Genomic DNA, 16,617 nt, shown 5'->3' on the forward strand with positions numbered 1-16,617 from the left:
TGATGATGATGATGACTCTAGTTGATTATATAAAAATTGAGTACAAAATTTAAATACAATTTTTTTTCAAGATCATTAAATTAAAAACGTGCAAAGGCTGCGGTAACACAATTGTTTTTCCTCCCCCCTCCCACTCTATCTGCAGTAATTCGCCCCAGAACAAAAAGATCGTGAGGCGACGTGATGACAATCCATCGCAGACAAGCTCCCAACTGCCGAGGGCTGGCCATTTGACGAAATGTGCATAAAAGGTCAAATTCCCGCCTACTTAGGGTTGCCAGTGAAGCCGTATTACATTTTTTTTAAAAGTATATTTGCCATTTTTTTATAATATAACCAATATTCCCATTCCCCTCCAACTAGTCGACAAAGACTGTGCTAGGAGTGGGTACGACAATAGACCAACGGGGCGGGGATCGAACCACCACCCCTCGGTGATGAGTCCGACCGCTCTTACCGTTGAGCTATTGAGGCTTTTGGTATCACAATACTATTATAAAGGCGAATGTTTGCGTGTATGTTTGTTCATTTGTGCTAAACTAAAACGATTTGACTAAAATTTGTAATGGAAATAGATTGTACTCTGGATTAACACATGCTACTTTTCATCTCAGAAAATCCATGGTTTCCGCGGGATTTGTGAAAAACAAAATTCCACGCGGACGAAGTCGCGGGCGTCCGCTAGTTATATTATAAACATGAAAGTTTATTTATTTCATTGTTACGCTTTCACGCCTACAAAACTAAATCAATTTTAAAAATTCTTTCAGCAATGGAAATCATCACACACAGTGATTTTTTTAAGTATATTATGGACCTATAAACATCACAACAATGACAATACAAATACATCGCCACCTAACCCCAGGTAAAAGTAGCTTGAGTATGACTTAAGAAAATCGCACAAAAAATTTTCAGTTGTGGAAATCGAACCCACGACCTCTGATGCAGAGATCTGCGTGACTCGGTCGATGTTTTTTTTTTAAATTTCATTACATTGAGGCAATCTCGCGATGTCACATCAATATGTAACAACCCTATCACGTCTCCATAAAACGTTTAAAAATTGCCAGCCAACTTTCAGACGAGTAAAACAGAAATAAATAAGCAAGCGCTGGCAGCGGCGTTGCTAGGCGCGTTCAAGGTCTCCCCCTCCCCTCTTGCCCCCCTCCCCCCGCGCCCGCACTCGCGCATGTGCAGGCTGCACTCATGCATGCACCGCGCACACATGCAAACGTGATATACTCTGAGAGCTGGCTACTTAAATTGCTATAGTACTGAATTTTGTTTTGACGTTAGTCGATGAGTTAATAACGGAAGTGTATTAAATAAAAGTTAAAGCTAAATCGCGTAAATACTTTAATATAAAAATAAATGTAGAATTCTCTGGAGCCAAATATTTAAAAAATACACATTAAAAAATGATTTTAGTTTCTGATGAACAAAGTTATAAGTTTTACATATCTGACTATAAATACTTTTGCAACCGACGTCAGTGTTTCCTGTTCACTTATAATTTGAACAACTTAAACTAACTTAAAAACCATAGACAACTCAAGTAAAAAGTGCTAATGTAATTTTTATTCCGCTCTAAAACTGTTTAAATCTGTATGAAGTAAAAAACTTAAAGATACTATGACCTATAAATATTGCAATTAAATTACTATTATAATGAATACGTTAAATAACTTACTAGAACGATCGCATTAAAAACTGAAACTCGCGGTCGAGGGAACCTGTCAAAATACTGGCAAATTATTTTTCAAGATCCTTGACGTTACTTTGAGTACCAAATACTATAAGCTTTGTTTTATTGACATCTGTCACAGAAATTCAAATTTATCACAAAAACGTTTGCAGTTATAGAGACGATAGAAGGGAAGACATTAAACAGTTTCGGACGCACAGTATGAAACATAAATATAAATATTTAACTATTAACTAATTTCCATTCAATTTTACTTATAAGATATACACAGAACTGTACGTCAGCTACTAACTACAATATACTCGAACACATGAGATTTTTTCCAATCCAAAATGTGTCTACAGCGCACAGCACAATGCGCGTGTGCCTATGGCCTATTTCCTATTTTGGTCTTTTTATCAACCTACTCGTATTGAAATAAACAACAAGTTAATTGACAAAATATCATCTTTAACTATGATAGTAATGTCATCCGGTGCTTACTGGTGGATATCAAGTATGATTGTATGTAGATGACATTTTGTCAAATTGATTTGTGGTTTATTTCAATAGGTTGATAATAAAGACCTAAACAGTAAATAGGCCAGCTAAGCATGCTGATGACGGGCATCTGATTTGAAAAAGTTGAAATGAACAACAAGTTAATTGACAAAACATCATCTATATACTATGATACAAATAACAAACGTCATCCGGTGCTTACTGGTGGATATCATATACCATGTGGATGACATTTTGTCAATTGATTTGTTGTTTATTTTAATAAGTTGTTTCCCGTTATCAGAAAGTGCCCAACGCGGATACAGAAGGTTTTACATCAATTATAATTCTTTATACTATAATATAATTCTTGTTACTATGACAATGCGAAACGTGTAAGACATTAAGTGTTTATAGCTTTATTGAATTATTGTTATTGTTTTAAATAAAGTAGCAATATCGTTACAGATTTTAGTACATTGTATTAAGTCTGACGATGCCAACTTCCGTTTGCAATGCAAGTGAACACGTGTGACCTTCGACTCCACTTGCACGGGTTTTTAGTCCGTCCAATGTAAAATTGATTATGCGCGAGACGTTATTCTAACAGATAACAGTCTTAGTTTCGTATCCTTTTTGAGAGGAAATGAATGAAACTTGACTTATTTTATGTATCATGACAGATTTTGACAAGTCAAAGCCATACTATTGGGGTGTGATTCCGCTATTTGATATTCGTCGATATAATATTTTCCTACAATAAGTCTTTTTTTTATTTGAACTTTATTTCTATGGGATGTCAAAAATGAAATGTAATGAACGATGTCACATCGTTGTAACTTTAAAGAATACAGGGGCTGATGTCAAGTGACGGTGCAATCTAAGTTTTAATACTCTAACTTGTGACGCTTAATACGGATCGAGTACTGAAACGTAAAAGCGCTTGGAGTTACGTCTTTGGCTATGTAACCAAAAATAACTACGACAGACAAGAACTAAGCTAAATATTAAAAAAAAACTCAAAACCTCTCTTTTATAAAGCAAGGCAATTACCAACTACACCCGAGAATTCATGAAAAACACTTAAATGCTTAAATATGGTTTAATAAGCCACGGCAAAAGCCTATCATCAGATCCGATCCAAGCCAATTAGATAATAAAAACATCCTAAATTGATCCAAGGAATCAATCGATCTCAGGACCTATCTTATAAGCCGATTCATTACCAACTTCGTCATAGAAGTCGTCAAAAACACTTAAATGTTTAAATATCATTAGGTTTCATTGCCACTGGCTCTTGCACTATGTCTGTATACTATGAATCTTGCGAGCACGTGCAAGCATGAAGATTAATTTCGGTTTGATCGTTGATTAATGTGGGGCATTCGTGGTGTTGCTTCACTTTTACTTCAAAATAGTGGCTGGCTACTGAACATGCGCTGCCTTTGATCTAGTGGTTGGGTTATGTGGCTTCGAGTTCGAAGTCCTGGGTTCGAGTAGGGCGGGTTATTAAAAGGTAAGCAAGTAAGTAATTATTATCAACTTGGTGTTGTCAAGTTGGTGGTGCTACACACCCGTGCCTCTGAGAGTAAGTTAATCCATCGATCCTAGATATTCATTATCTGATAAGTAATCGACAGAGACTTCAAGAACATTACAACACCCACCAATCCGCAATGAAGTATCGTGATGGATATAAGCTCCATATTCCCTATTAGAAAAGTGGTTTGCCACTATTGTGATCCGTAAAATAGGCTGTTAATTGAAGAAACAGCGTGTTATGTGTATTCTAAACTATAGAGATTTGCGTGTTGGGCTAGCCTTAAGGCTTGTTCGGACTACTTTAGCAGTTTAGTCGAGTAGCGTAAAATTTAGCTGCTAAACGTGTCGAATAGGTTAGTAAATAGTTAAGTCGAGTCAATCCATTTTATTCTATTTTAACAGGCGAGTAGCGCCTTCCTACACGCTTCCATGCTCGCTGGTTCACCGGCTAAACAAATCCGAATTTGGCGAATTAGTCGAGCTCATTAGTTTCTCCTACAATCATAAAATGACGTTTCGTTAGAGCGAATAAACATCTCTCTTCTTAATCTTTTTCGTACTCATAGCTTCTTTTTATTAATAACACAATTTTCTATTAATAGCCATTGTGATTAGCTTGATCAGTTTATTTCCTCTATTGCGTTTTAGGTTGTTCATCTTGCAAACCACCACTCACTTGCGAACTGTACTCGAACAAATTGCGAACGATTTTTGGGCAGTAGCAAGTAGTTTAGTAGGTACGCTACCCGACTAAACTGCTTCTAAAGTAGTCCGAACAAGCCTTTATGCTGCATCGTCACTCAACATCAGGTGAGATTGCAGTCAAGGGTTAACCTGCCGTTAAATAATAAAAGTTACGAGAGGGGTAATAAAATGCCACACATGCAGAGGGGTAAATAAGTAAATAGGTGGGTGCGGTGACTCAGAGAAAACGAGGTCACTCCAGTTATGCTTGACATTGCAAAGGTTACCGCATATTGTGCTTCAGCTAGCTATGTGTGCTTAGATGCCTTGCATTGTTGCGTTTCTGTGCTAATAAATTCTACTTCAAACACAGAATATACTAGTAGATGGGGTTCCAACCGACAAGCTCACGTTCCCGTAGGAATATGCCCCGCCGTCTTAAACTAGGCTAGGGCTCTTGGGCACACAAGAATTTGGGGCCTTTTTGGAAAGTGAAAAATGCGAATTATAGGTACTAACATTTTTTTTTGTTTTCGATATAATGGCGTAGTATATGCCTTGTGTAATGTGTAATAAAATGTTTTATTAATGTTGTATAAATGTGTGAGAAAAGATGTCAGTCTTTCGGGCTCCCCCGAAAATGGGAGCCCTGGGCACGGGCCCTGTGTGCCCTTATGGTGAAGACGGTATTGGGAATATGGGGATAAAATGTAGCCCATGACACTCGCAAATAACGTAGTTTTCTATTTGTAAAAGACTTATCAAAATCGATTGAGAAGATTATATACTACCCCCTACAACTTCAGAAACTCATAAACTTTACCTCTTTAGAAAATTAGTATAAATAGATATATCATTTAAGGCTTATCTATGTTTAGAAGGCAGATTTTTTATTCAACCGACAATAAACTCGACAGTTACTCTTTTAAAATCATTAATATTTACAAAGTTTGTAATATCACCCAAATATTATTACGAAACTTTGTGTATGTGTGTGTGTATGTTTGTTCCTCCTTTAAGCTGCGGCTACTGAAGCGATTTTGCGGAATTTTTGAATGGAAATAGATTTTACTCTGGATTAACACACATGGTACTTTCATCCCGGAAAAATCCATGGTTCTTGCGGGATTTGTGATAAACTGTATTCCACGCGAACGAAGTCGCGAGCATCCACTAGTAATACATAAAAGTATCAACGCTAGTATTTTATCACGCTGAATAGGAATTTGTACAGTACAGTACAGTATGTTTACGTAGATAATATAACCTCTGCTTGATTTCTACACGTGTCTGCCTCTTCCGGGAAATTTGATATCGACGCAGATGGAGAGATTCAAGAGCACAATAATAATGGTATAAATCCACAATTTCATGAAATATTACTGACTCTATATATAATATACTCCAGCGACTGAATAAGAGACTACATATTTAAATAAATTGCAAAAAGGAAATATATAAAATTAACTTAATTTTCAATGCCGTTCAATATAAAATTGGACCTAAATGAGCGCCTTGGGATACACCGGATGTTAATACAAAAATCAAATTTGTTAGCAACTCAACACTATTTTATGAAGTTAACTTTTAATCCATGTCTTTAATTGAATCCACAATGTTCTATATATGATTGCCAAAATGTCTAAGTTTCTTAATAAAACAATATGGTATACTTTATCAAACGCACTATTAAAGTACTAAAATATATTGTGTATACAGCATTAGCATATTGATGATATTATAGCTAGTTATATAATGTTTCCACTGACGCAAGCGCTTGTTGCGGTTTCACATTGTTTTAAAACTACGTGCACGGTAATTGAAGGTTAGTATATTAATATTAAAGTACATGCCTATTTAAATAATAGCGTTTTAAAAATACAAAACCAAGTTCTATGTTTCATTTCATATTCATTGCGATGTTTGAAGCGTTATTTCTTAACCTAATGGGTTGAGTGTGATTACTTTAAGCGATTTATTCATCCAATCCATATCGATATTATGATTATGAATAAGTCTGTCCATTTTTTTTACGTTTGTAACCGTAAATGGCACAACATAAGGATCAAAATGAAAAATTTAAAAACATCAAATTCGGCGAAATCCATTTTGATGTTTTTACATTTTTAATTTTCAGCCAAGACATGTGGAATAATTGTCCACACGCCGGTCAAAAAACTACCCAAAATTTTCTACCACGTTTTTGCCATCAACAAAAACAATTCCAATTCCGATCCAGTGTCGAAAATTGCAAAAAAATATTTGTAGATAGCTACTTTCAATGTGCAAATTTCGTAACTGTGATATACTCATAGTATCAATCTAAAGGTTCTGGAAGGTAGTTAGGTCAAAATATCCAAGGTCTCGCGAGGCCCCTTTTAGTCCGAGGCCCTGGGCAGAGGCTCGCTCCGCTCACGCCCAGTTACGCTACTGGTCAATAGATCTGTAGCGACCTTATATTTCGGCGTTTGAACTAGCAGGTAGACGGCACAAATAAATAATTAGGGGCTGGCAGACCCCACCCCCGGAAAAAAATTATACCTAACAGTTGTTCTCAAAATCTTACCACTACCCAGCGCGTGCAGGGATCTGTGAGTATTTATTTTCTATCAATACACATAAATTAACTTTAAGTGTCTGTCTGTAACTTAATAAAATTGCATTTTCGGCAGTATTATTTACACTATATTGAAAAAGAACCGAAAGAAAGAAAATTTTTGTATGTCTGTTTTTCCGAGCTATTTTTTTTTAATGGAACTTTCACTGGAAGTTAGAAGAGGTTATTGACAAACATTACTCCCTTTCTCACTTTTATCCCAAAAAGTATCGCGAGATTTGTAAAAATTGAATTTCACGCGAATAACGTCGCGGGCTTCCGCTAGTAATATATTAAATAATGTGGGAGTAGTTGTAACTACTTAAATTAAAGTTACAAATATTATCTATACTCTATACTAATATTATAAAGAGGTAAAGTTTGTAAGTTTGTAAGTTTGTCACATTTTTTAAATGGGGTAATCTTCGGAACTACTGGTCCGATTTTAAAAATTCTTTCACCAGTAGATTGCTATGAGGAATGGGATAGGGTAGGGGTAGGGTGGGGGTAGGGTAGGGTAGATGTAGGGGTTGGGTAGGGTAGGGTTGGGGTAGTGGTAGGGTAGGGGTAGGGTGGGGGTAGGGTAGGGTAGATGTAGGGGTTGGGTAGGGTAGGGTTGGGGTAGTGGTAGGGTAGGGGTAGTAGTAAAGTTGACATCGAAATTTACGCGGACGAAGTCGCGGGCGTCCGCTAGTTATTTATAAAAAAACCCAAAAGTAGTTCCATATTCCAAATTGTAAATAAACTAAACAGTCAGCCATCTTGTCCGCCATTGTGATACTTGATGACGTCAGAACAACATGACGCGAATCAGCAGATAGGTTGATGAAGAAGATGACCCACCTCTTTACCGCCTGGGATCGACGTTGCTTAACCCAATCCAAACTATACACATAAGTAACACAGCACTCATGACTAATACAAATTGTAAATAAACTATTAAACAGTCAGCCATCTTGTCCGCCATTGTGGTACTTGATGACGTCACGACGTGACGCTCGAGTCAGCTGATACTGCCGATAGCATACGAGCCTCATACAGCAACACTGTGCAAACTTGTTATGTTATTCCGTGAAGGTTGTTGGCGATAATAAACATAAACACAGGCAAATTATTATTGGTTTTCAGGTAGATAGGTACTTGTATGACAGAGATTCATGGAATCAACCAGGTGATTTTACTGCACACAAGAAAATCAATAACTGTAAATCTATACTTCATAATATAAAGTTGAAGAAAGAAGAGAAATTTGTTCCTTTTTTGGTTGGTTCAATAGGGTAATCTCAGGAACTAATCCCTCGTATTGAAAAATATAACATCACGCATAGTAGCTTCAATGAAAAATATGGCAAAAACGAAAAAGAGAACATTCTTTTTGAGAGCTTTCGTTCCGTGCGATGCGTTAACGATTAAAATTACAAAAAAGTCAAGCATGAGTATGACAAATTTTGATTTTGTTTAAAGTTCTAAAAAACTACTTGTTATTTTCATTTAGATTCGAGTTGGACTCATAAATTATTACAAACGAGTAAATCAGTACATTATATTCTAAATATTAAGTAACAAGCTAGAGTGAATAGGCGTTCTTTAGAAAAGCGCTCTAACTTAGATTTCATCCTTTCTTTCCTTTAGACCTAATTGTATCTAGTCAAACGCATATCTAATTCGTTTTCAACCCATATTCGGCTCACTGCTGTGCTTGGTGTCTCCTCTCAGAATGAGAGGGGTTAGGCCAATAGTCCAATACGCTGGCCCAATGGGGATTTTGCACACACAGAGAATTAATAAAATTATCTGGTCTGTAGGTTTCCTCGTGATATTTAATTTCTTAAAATTCACACAACTGAAAAGTTGGAGGTGCATGCCCCGGACCAGATTCGAACCCACACCCTCCGGAATCGGAGGCAGAGGTGTATCCACTAGGCTTCTTTCAGCAATATCAATATTAATACATGTAATGGAAAATATACACGGTCCAATTGAGAAACCTCCTCCTTTTTCTGAAGTCGGTTTAAAACAAGTAGTTTTGAATATCGTGATATTCAATATAATTTGTCTTGTCAAAATTTTAAATATATGACGTCATATTAGGGACAAGGTCAAGTACATACGTAATGTTTGAGTCTGTGTTTGATAGAAAACTCGTTTAGTTTACTTAGGCTTAATAAAAACCCAAGTAATGGTACTGAGTTATAAGTAATATCACGTTATCCAACAAAGTTGATTAGTCATTTCCTTTAGAGCGTGCTTATACTTAAGTATACAATTTACTTTTCATAGTTAATATTTGACTTTTCATGCTTGTAAACTAAACCATTGATGACTTTTGACGGATCACGCAGATGTTCAACTTTATTGAAAGTGGAACATCATCAATACTAATACTATAAAGAAAGATTTGATTGTTTGCTTGCATTAAAAAGACTCTGGAACTAATGAACCGATTTGAAAATTTCTTTTATTGTTGCAAAGCTACACTATCCCCGAGTGCTGTATACTATATCTTATCCCCATATTCCTACGGGAACGGGCACAACGTGGGTTAAACCACGCGGCGTCTGCTAGTCGCCTATAAAAAGAGCTTACACAGAAAATGCAAGAGAAATGTCCTACAAATTGCTGGAACACAGCAATGCAAATTTTCATTTAAATGGATATTTAAAAAAAAAAGTTAGGAAGATCTTGAAGCACGCTGAAGAAATAGAAGAGATAGGAGGGATAGTTTTATATAAATTTATATAAATCTGTCCAAATTAGAAGCATCAACTTCCATCTACAACGTAGAAAACCCTGATAATTCCATATCGGATTTTTCCACGACGAAGTTATTTTAGTTCTAAATATGTCCCGAAAATCACGCAGTATAATAATGGCAAATTCCGATAGAAGAACTTAAACGTGCCCAATATTATTAGTTGATTGATATTCAGGCTTCGCGAGCCAGGTTCAAGGCTACACGTGGGCGGCGAGCTAAGCTGCTGCGTTCGATTACAGGTTTGTTCCCCTAATTACGTGTACCGTTACTTTGTCTGGCACCTTGGCTTTGATGGATTAAAAAATAAAATAAAAGCTTTTCATGCCACTGTCATGTAATGAGGGCCATTGAAGCACATAACATAAAACATTGACACAATATATCATTTTTTGTCATTGTTAATCAACAAATTCTTGCAAACAGATATGCAAAAACATTAAGTATCTAGATGAACCCTTTGTTGCTATCCGAAAGCTTCAAAGATCACTAAAATATGCTAATGGGTTTTTTCCGGTAATAAAAACTATCTATTTCTATCTGAAATTGATAATATAACAGTTTATAACACATTATAAAGCTATTCTTCTATGCTAGAAAAACGTAAAGAATTAAATTAATTTCCGAGTATATTGCATAAAGTACTTTTTCCCATTTGAAATTATTTAATCAATGATATTTAATGTTTCAATGCAGAAAAATAATACGTTTATAGACTTTGATATCATTCTTTTTTCTTCATTCAGCTTTTTAAATCAATACTACCTTAATTAATAAAACCTAGAATAGTATGACTGCATCTACGCAATTCATTTTTAAAGTATATCCTTTTGTGTCATAAATCACATAAAATAAACGTCATTTATCTATAGTAGGCCTCAAGCTATAACTTAAAACAATCTTTAAAATTTAATGACTACCACTGGTATGCAAAGCAATTGTGTCAGCAAGGTATTCAGCATAATTATGTTTCCATTTATAATTTATCCTGCGTTGTGAAGATAGAAAAAAAGCAGAGCCTAGAATTTTACACAAAGAAAAGATTTCAACTCAGTAAATAAAATTGATAGAACAGAGACAGAAGAGATTCTGTGAGATTTTTCAGAGCTTCCATAAGTTTGACATGGTTATTGTAAAGTTTACAATAAATGTGCATAAAGGAATGTTCAAAAGTAAATTGATTTATTAAGGCAAATATTTAAAATACAATAGTCTGACTATGGTAATTTAAGCCTTTACTAACCTCTAATATGTAAATGTTTTCTGTCCCAAATAAATAAAAATAAAAATAAAAATATTAAGATCACTGCATTTTTTAATTTGATTTATAAACACTTATCAGATACGTGGATAGCAATCAATATCTCATGTTTAAATTATCCTATAGTAGGTATTCTAGATAGCAAACAGGTTTTAACATTATCACTATTGGCTACTTAATTAATTTTAAGTAGCCATTAGATTTGACGAGTCTTGACAATCTTAGGAAATAAATTTACTAAACTGTTTATTATATTAATTTAAAATTAGTCAAGTAGACATTTCAAACAGTGTTTTTTCAACTACTTCAAGTGTTTGAATTTAAATTTGTCTGTCAAATTGTATTGACTCTACTACTGTTTCATAGTTGCTTACTAAATAAAAATACACGTACATTTCAGATGACTACAAAGTCTAAAGTAAAACAAAATTCAAAAATAGATGTTCGTTATTTACTGTATACCGAAAGAATTCAATACCTCTGGTTAATAAGTTTCATTATTAAAGTGTCCATAATCATCAATTTTAAATGTTTCAAATTAATATTCCTGAGTTGATCACGCAGATATATTCTGAGCATAGCTCGTTCCATAGCCCGCTGTGTGACTCTGAACCTTCTTATGAGGCCTATAGTTAGCGACCAAGTCTAGGTATCATAGGTCATACATAGGTGAGGTGAACCGTAGAAGACCAAAGTTACCGACGTAGCTCAACGAATTGCGAAGCTGAAGTGGCAATCGGCGGGGAACATAGTTCGAAGAGCCGGTGGACTGACGGCGAGTCGCAAGGATTCGCTAGATACAGGCAGCTCAGGATCGTGATGTTTGAAAGTCCCTACAATAGGCCTATGAATATGTCCTGCAGTGGATGTCTATCTATTATGATGATGATGATGCGTCAAACTGTGTTTTTTCTTCGAAGTTCAATGGATCTCTATTTCAAATCGTACCAAATCATCAAAAAAAATAAAATAAAGCAGTTTAAAAGGTTAAATTAAAGAAGAATCGTAAAGCTAATGTTTAAAAACAATTATAAGTTCTCTTAAATTGTTACATGGAAATAAATACTCATATGACTATTTTGAGAAATAGTAGGAACTGTTTAAAGTCGAAGAAGTTGTAGTGAACAAATATTCACATAATAATTTACTTATCAGGGCAAAAGGCGACATGATACTTTACTGTGTAAGGTAGTAATCTACTTATTATACTTATGCTTATGCTATAAGTAGTACTTGCGGTTTATGTTACTCGTATGATTAGCATAGCCAGGCTTAAACTGAAAAAGGCCTGAGGCTCTGCGAGGAGTTTTAGAATGAACTATGTTCAAAGAACTACATATATTTATTTGAAGGTAGTGAAGCAAGTTTCTTAAGTTTCTTAATCAAACAAAACAATAGTCTTACAATCGATAACTGTAATATTTTATTACATTTGGAGATGGGTCACTGCTGACTAAGGAAGGCAGAATCGACATGCGTTATAGTTACCAAAATCGTGGTAGAAAAGATCAAACGGATAGATTTTACGGAACAGTAGCTCTATTCATTTACGATGTTTTTTCGACTGTCGGTTTCAAATTCGTCTTTTGATCTATTAGTTTTATATATCTATAGAAAAAGAGGGAGACAAATACGAATTATAAAAAAATCATTACAGAATAGCGCTTACATGTTGAAGCGACTTCGCCCTCGTCTAGATTAGTTCACGCTACGTCATGCTCCCTACGATATTAGGTTACATTAATTGTTTCTTTGAAATCATTACGAAATATTGAGTCAGAGTTTCCTTAACTTCCTCAAGGTAAACGTTAGCTAAATGATTATAATTTTTCTATATGTTTCGATAGCTGCTCTGAGAGAGTTAACATTGAAAGAAGTGGAATATTTTTCAACGGAGGTTTCTGAAAAATATTTCAGAACCTGACCCGGTTCTGTCAAATAATTCAGAATTTTTATATTTTCTAAATTATCTCAGATCTGGTAGTAAACATCGGTCGGTGACTTATGCCACCTTATCGACGAAGTAATCTGGTATATTGACACAAATTACTTCTTCCAAATAATCTCACTACCGTCTTAAAACAGCATCAACATTTTATTTCAGCTAAGTTCACAGTCTTAGGCTTAGTATATTTAAAAAAAAAGAATATTTGCCATATTTGGACTGCACAAGGTGACATTCCATATAATAAGCAAACTTTCTGTGAAATGTGGCAAAACCTGTAACTTTCTTTTAGTCAAACAAATTTTTTTTTATTATTTACAAATTAGCCCTTGATTACAATCTCACCTGAATAAATAAGACAAAACATATTTAAATTACGTTCTTCCATAGCAGGACATTCCTTAGTAAAAGTTGTAGGATCTACGATATTTATTTATTGTGGGTCAACACAACGTATACATACATAACAGTTGTAAATTATATCACATTTATCAGATATAGGACACACGTGTAAAATTCTTTGATAACAAACTGAACAGCATATTTCCACGAAACACAAAACGATTGTGACGAAATTGCAAAAAATCGCAAACATTCAACTCTTTACTCAATTATTGCTATGCTGCTAAATCTAGCATTTAGAAAAATACAGTTTTAGATAAAATATACTAATAACTGTGTAAATGGATGTTGTCTTTTGTAAAAATGTCTCATAATGTATACAAATTATACAAACGCCATAATTAAGTACAACAACATCTATTGCCAATTTCAACATCATCCAAATCAAAAATCTATTTTGAGCTATTAGACACTTACCAAAATATACAACAAAAGATACATTTACTACACTATCTATTTTGTCACCTATTGTTATATAATCAAATTGTTATAGCCCATAATACAGCTACAGGAATTAAACATATCAAAACCACCGAAGCGGTGTGTAAAATTAAAAAAAAATTGTAATTGCTATAGAAGAAATCAATGTAGATAATGAAGTTTAATTTTAAAATTAAAAATTCAGAATTAAAGAAATGCTAGCGGATGCCCGCGACTTCGTCAAGATGGATATCAGTTTTTCACAAAACCTGCGGAAACCTTGGATTTCTCCGGAATGAAAGTAGCATAATCTAGAGTAAAATCTATTTCCATTCTAAACAGCCAAATCGCTTCTGTAGCCGCAACCTAAAGGAGGAACACACACATACACAAACTTGCGACTTTAAAATATTAGTGTGCTGTAAGTTCAAAAATAATAAATCATTATTAAAAACCTTAGACATTCTAATTGAAGAGTAGAATCAATAGCAAAATGACTTACTGAACGCAAATAACCACAAAAAAGAGATGATTGTGCTCACTTCAGTTTGAATCGTCTACTTATAACTATTACGTTCAAAACTGCGAACGTATCCGAAGCGGCACAAAGCCTAGCGTCTGGGATCGCCCGATTGCCTTGAACTTGTGTGTTCGACATTTTTTGCACAACTCCACAACAGGATACGGCGCGATGTATCAGTCTCTTTGCCCTTATTCTTGATGCCCTTGATGGGCTTTAGAAATTTTTGGCAGCCATTTTGAAAGCGAAACTTGAAATAGTTATCCCAGCATTCCAATGACATTTAAGTCGTTAGTAAGTTCTTCTAATTGATGGTGAAATTCTGAAATTTGCGTCTTGAAGTAAACTTGTTGAAATTTTAGGTTCTTTATTTGTTGAAGATAAACATTTTCTAGGCGTGTCTGTAACTGATTCACTCGCTGATAATGCTAATTATTCTATTTGCAAAACAATGTAGAATAGATAAGGAAGACATGTTCAAATAGAAGTAATTTTGTAAACTGACCGACATGATACAAAACTGATGAATCTTGTCTATGGCTAGTGGCTAAAACAAATATGGCTTCGCTGGACGCCTTCGAAGGTTTTAAAATAAATAGCAGAGTTGATCCCAAAATAAGTGATCATACTTACGCTATGTAGTGCTCTAGCGAAATAACCAATAGTTTCAATCAATTAGGTAAATTCCATTTGCAAAATAATGTAGAATAGATAAGGAAGACATGTTCAAATATAAATAATTTTGTAAACTGACCGACTTGATACAAAACTGTTGAATCTTGTCTATGGCTAATGGTTAATACAAATATGGCTACGCTGGAGTTCGGAAGTTTTAAAATAAATAGCGGAATCCCAAAATAAGTGAACATACCAACGCTATGTAGAGCACTAGAGAAACAACCAATAGTTTTAGTGAATTAGGTAAATTCCAATAGATTTCCAATTTGTTTATGTTAAACGAATGTGATGTAAGTAAATATAATAAGGACGCAAAATGGACGCAAGTCACAAAACTTGACGGTGAAAACGCTATGAGTTATAGAGTGACAGCTTACCGGCAAATTGCTAGCAGCCTGGCAGGTATTGCATAACTGGAGCCGGGATTGCTGTGTTCTTGAATGCACATGGTGTACACCGGAAACATCGATTGTTAATTTGTTAAACACGGATATTTGACACACGGTGCCGTTTGGTCGAGAACGGTGGGTTGTGAGGTTTTTGGAGGTTGTGGGAGTGTTTTGGTGTGGCTGAGTGTCCGGGGACGCGATGCGGTATGCGACGGCGTCCGTATTCCGTCCGTCACTGAGAGTGGCAGCGGGCCGCGTCGCCGCTCGCCGGCCGCTCCTGCATTGCGGCGCGCAGTCGCACGGCGCACTCGCTCGCGCATGACCTTGGCATTGAACTTGGCAATGGGCCGGCGCGGGGCGGCGGGGCGGGGCGGCGGGGCAGCGGGGCGGAGTGTCCCCCCCCCGCGATGCACCGGCAGCTGCACCTCCCCCTCCGCTCCTTCCGCTTTGCCGAGATCTCCACCAACCCTTCTCGATTCTCCCATTTTAAATTTAGTGGCCAGTCTGTTTTGGAATTTATTAATAGATACTTGTAAATCGAGGACAAAGAAAACCTGTATCGATGATGGAAATAGACTCGTCTATTATTTACACATGATATACAAGTAATATAGTGACTAGCTAGTGTGACTTGAATGATAACATGAATGGAAGACCATTTAGGCATAGCTTGAAGGTACCTAATTACATATGCTAAAATGGTCTTGCACTAAAAACATACAAGTACCTAATTTACGTAAAATAGCAGACGATTTAAATACCAAAGAGAATCAGAGAGCTAAACGTAAACTAATCTTGTTTTACAATTACATATTATTACACTTCTAAAATTACATTAATCGATGGTATAAAACAGTTGTCAAGGTAAGTTATAATGAAGGCCTGAAATATTTACTGCCATGTCAATTGCTTCTAGGTTATATTCTGGACAAAGGTCGACTGCAGACTTTTTGAAAAGATGGTTGACTCTTTATTGGCAAATTCTTTAATTTGGCTTTTTTAGTTACCGACCTTTTCATCCATATAATAATGTCGCTAAGACATACCTATACAAAGTGTTTTGTGTTTTTTTTTTATTTAAATGCTGCTAAGCATCATTGATATACCTTGGTAGGTTCTGAAGAAGAAGAAGAAGAACAGGAACAATCAGAAATTACATGCACACTGGAGACCTTGATGTTTGGAAGTCTATACAAGAGGCCTATGTCCAGCCGTTGACGTCCGTCGGCTGCTGCTGATG

General features: G+C 35.5%; 1 long non-coding RNA gene across 1 annotated transcript in view; it reads right to left on the reverse strand.

Moving 5' to 3' along the window:
* LOC128199260 (uncharacterized) overlaps window positions 1-15,671 on the reverse strand; it is a 72,518-nt gene extending 56,847 nt beyond the window's left edge. Inside the window, exon 1 of the long non-coding RNA XR_008251914.1 lies at window positions 15,366-15,671. This is a non-coding gene — a long non-coding RNA (uncharacterized LOC128199260). The remainder of the gene's footprint in view (window positions 1-15,365) is intronic.
* Window positions 15,672-16,617: the final 946 nt, after the last annotated feature.

The sequence above is a fragment of the Bicyclus anynana genome, chromosome 21, assembly GCF_947172395.1.
Source record: "Bicyclus anynana chromosome 21, ilBicAnyn1.1, whole genome shotgun sequence".
Taxonomy (NCBI): Eukaryota; Metazoa; Arthropoda; class Insecta; order Lepidoptera; family Nymphalidae; genus Bicyclus; species Bicyclus anynana.